Consider the following 4,502-nt stretch of genomic DNA (forward strand, 5'->3'; position numbering starts at 1 on the left):
TAGGCGCTCATGCTGCAGCTGACCCAGGAACACTGGGCTTGAGGCCCCACAGGGGCTCAGGGCGGAATCTACCGCCCCCGTGTGGCCATACTGGGGCAGAGATTGCAGAAGGGGAAACTCCAGGCAAACGAGTAGCCCCGGGAGACACCCCTAGGAAGCAGTTGCAGGATGGTTGAGCTGTAAAGCCACCAGGTAAAGCAGCAGCCTTCCTGGGACCCAGCAGTCCCCAAACCTTTTGGTCTCAGGACCCCTTTTACACTTGTAAAAATTACTGAGGACCCCAAAGACCTTTTGTTAGGTGGGTTAATTCTATTCCGTTTAGAAATTACAACCGAGACATTTAAAAACATATATTTATGCATCAATTCCTTAAGAACTAACAATAATACACATTTTAAGGTAAAGAAAACATAAATAGCATATTTTTATTAAAATAGCTGTATTTTTGCAAAACTAAACTTTAATGGAGAGACTGGCATTGGTTCACATTTTTGCAATTCTCTTAATACAACAGAGAGAAGAGCTTAGCAGAAGGCAGCTAGAGTCTCATATCTGCTTCTGCATTCAGTCCCTTGCAATATCATATATCATGCAGCTTCTGGAAAAGGCAGTATTACTATGAAATAGTTTTAGCCTCGTGGGCCCCTGGGACTATTCTTTGAGAACCACTACTGTACGGCTACACTCAACAACACATTTTTAGCGTAGATGAAACAGCCTTCTTTCTATTGCAAGAAGATGCCTTCTAGGACTTTCCTAGTTAGAGAAGAGAAGTCAATGCCTGGTTTCAAAGCCTCAAAAGACAGGCTGACTCTCTTGTGAGGGTCTAAAGCAGCTGGTGACTTTAAGTAGAAGCCATACTCATTTACTATTCCCCAAATGCTAGGACCCTTAAGAATGATGCTAAATCTACTCTGCCCGTGCTCTATAAACGGGACATCAAAACCTAGATGATAGCACATCTGTTTACATCTATGTTTGCTGAATATTTTAAGCTCACTGTTGAGACCTACTGCTCAGAAGATTCCTTTCAGAATTTTACTGCTGATTGACAATGCACCTGGTTCCTGATGAAATCAGGAGCTCCAAGAGCTCTGATGGAAACATACAAGGAGATCACTGTTGTTTTCATGCGTGCTAATTCAACATCATTATGTAGCCTATGGATCAAGGAGTAATTTTGATTTTTTGAGTGTTATTATTTAAGAAATACATTTTGTAAGGCTGTAGCTGCCATAGATAGCGATTCCTCTGATGGATCTGGGCAAAATAAATCAAAAACTATCTGAAAAGGATTCAGCATTCTAGATGCCATTAAGGACATTTGTGCTTTGTTGGAGGAGATCAAAATATCCACATGAGTAGGAATTTGGAAGAAGTTGATTCTAGCCCTCAAGGATGACTTTGAGGGTTTCAAGACGTCAGTGGAAGATGTAACTGCAGATGCGGTGGAAACAGCGAGAGAACTTGAATTAGAAGTGGAGACTGAAGGTGGGACTGACTTGCTGCAGTCTCATGATAAAACATGAACAGATGAGGAGTTGCTTTTTACGGATGAGCAAAGAAAGTGTTTTCTTGAGATCGATTCTACTCTTGGTGAAGATGCCATGAACACTGTTGAAATGACAACAAAGGACTTAGAATATTACATCCACTTAGTTGGTAAAGCAGCCAGAAGGTCCGAGAGGACTGACTCCAATTTTGAAATGAGTTCTACTGTGGGTAAAATGGTATCAAACAGCATCACGTGCTACAGAGGACTCTTTCATAAAAGGGAGAGATGCAGCAAACTTCACCGATGTCTTATTTTAAGAAATTGCCACAGCCACTCCCACCTTCAGCAAATAGCACCCTGAGCTCTCAGCACCACCGATGTCAAGGTAAGAACCCTCCACCAGCAAAAAATTAGGACTTGCTGAATGCTCAGATGGCCATTAACATTTTTAGCAATAAAGCATTTTTAAATTAAAATACGTACATTGTCTTTTTAGATGTAATGCCATTGCACGCTTAGACTACAGTATAGTGTATACATAACTTTATATGTACTGGGGAACAAAAAAATTTGGGGACTCGCTGTATTGCGATATTTGCTTTATTATGGTGGTCTGGAACTGAACCCACAGTACCTCCAAGGTATGCTTGTAATTGACCAAAGATTAGCCTCTCTCCAGAATATGTATTTTAAGATGCCTAAATGTTCATAAGTAAAAGTCAAATAATCCAAAGAAAAAATGGGCAAAGGATCTGAACAGGCAAATAGCAGACAAGGAAACCTGCACGGCTAATACACATATGAAAAGACTTTTGGCCTCACTGCACACTAAGACCTAATGGAGATGACACCCTTAACATTCTGGCTCATTAGCCAGGATAAAAAACCTGATAATACAAAGTGTTGGCAGAGTTGGGGAAAAGGGGAAACTCTCAGATTGCTGGTGGAAGTAGAAATGGAAAGAGGCTTAGAGAACAATTGGAAATAGCATTAATTATGGGACTTCCAACACTTCCTCAAGTCCACCAAACGTGATAGGATTTATGGCACAGTTATAACACAGAAAAACTGCAAAAACCCTAAATGTCTACCATCAGCGTATCGAACACATGGTGGACCGTTACACGATGGATTGATATACAGTAGTTAAAACAACAGAACCAGAGCTACATTTACATACGTGACTGTCTCAAGAAGGTAATATCTTAACAATTAAATATTTAAATTTAAAAAATTTAAAAGTTAATATTAAATATATTAAAGATTGTTAAATATGTACCTAATGATACCATTTCTGTAAAGTTAAAAGATGCCAAAATGCAAAACAAAACCAACCGGGGGTTGGAAGGAAACGACTTGAAGACAGTGGACCGTGACAATAGGATTCAGGTGTCATATGAACAGGACTGAAGAACTCTAAGGTTTTATGTCTAAAAATAAATCTGAAGTAAATATGAAAAAAATATCAATATTAGTTGACTGGTTACATGGGGGAGATATAGGTGTTTACATACCAGTTCTGGTCTCTTCAGCATGTTTGCGTTACCGTTGTCTCATGGTATCTGTGGGGATTGGTTCCAGAACCTCCTGCGGACACCAACATCCACAGATGCTGAGTCCCTGACATGAAATGGTGCAGTATTTGCATAAACCCTATGCACATCCTCCTGTACATTTTAAATCAGCTCCAGATAACTTATGATTCCCAATACAATGCCTATACATCCCTTCCTTCATGCAGATCCAATGTACCACTCGGCGTACAGTAAATTCAAAATTTGCTTTTTGCAACGTTGTGGAATTTTTCTTTCAAATATTCTGGATCCGTGGATGGTTGAATCCATGGATGTGGAATTCCAGGATACAGAGAGGTGACTGTCTATCTTTTTAAGATCCTCTCATTTCTCCACCTCTCCACTAGTATTCTGGGTTCCCCAGTCTCTCAGCTGCTCGGGGACCTCAAGGTAGATCCTCGTGTATCTTTTTCTCCAGGGCTCTGCAGGCACCGTCCACCTACTTAATTATAGGGAATGTGGCCTCTGTCCCCAGCACCCCCTGGCCAGGCCTTCAACAAAGACCTCTTTAAGCTTAACACATCAAAACATTTATCCAATCTCATCTTTGGAAACCCCACCCTAAAACTACCCTTTGGAAGATAAACACACCCATCCCTGCCAAATTTAACTGGCTTTTCACCCTTTTTCTTGCCCCTCAGCTGCTTAGGAGCTTTCACCATGGGGAACCGTTTTCATCTTTAACTGCTCCCTGCTTGGCTTTCACGGCTGTGATGCCAGCGATCCGCAGTCATTAGCCAGATCCCAGCTGCAGCCCAGGACTCCCCAGAGCACCTTTGGACCCTCAGCCCTCCCTTAGGGCAACATGCCTTCCCGTGCTCTTCTACCAACAGCCCAGGGGAAAGCACCTGCCACCCAAGACACATCATTCTTGGATTCCTCTCAGGGTAAAGAGCCAGTTCCATGGAGCTCACATTATTTCTGGAACCAGGAGCCAGGGCTATGGGTCTGAACTGCACGCACCCGTCTGCATCCCCTCTGCTGTCCGGCACCTTCTCTGTGCAGTCTCACCAGGCTCATGTCCCCCCCAGAGGCATTTCTGAGATTCCCTTTGCACCTGTGATTGATGCAGGGGACAGGGCAAGGCCAACCTGTCCACTTCCCCCACCGCATGCCCAGCGCGATGGCCACAGAAGGAAAGAAGAGCCAGCTTCCAAATGCGGGCTCTCATGGGTCCCCTCAGTTTCCCCGAGGACAGACACTTGCCAAGGGAACCACCCACATTCTGGGTACCTTGCAGCGTTTCTGCACGACGGAGGCCAGTCAGCCATCAGACCTCAGAACTGAGTGCAGAGAGGCCTGGGAGAGGCAAGCCTCACCCCTGACACCTGGGCACATGCCACCCTCCCCAGCCCGCAGCAGGTGACACCCAGGAGTGCCCATGAGGTGCAAGGAGAGGGCTGATGTTTATAAACAGACGGAACTCCAACATC

The sequence above is a fragment of the Cynocephalus volans genome, chromosome 18 (genome assembly GCF_027409185.1).
Source record: "Cynocephalus volans isolate mCynVol1 chromosome 18, mCynVol1.pri, whole genome shotgun sequence".
NCBI lineage: Eukaryota > Metazoa > Chordata > Mammalia > Dermoptera > Cynocephalidae > Cynocephalus > Cynocephalus volans.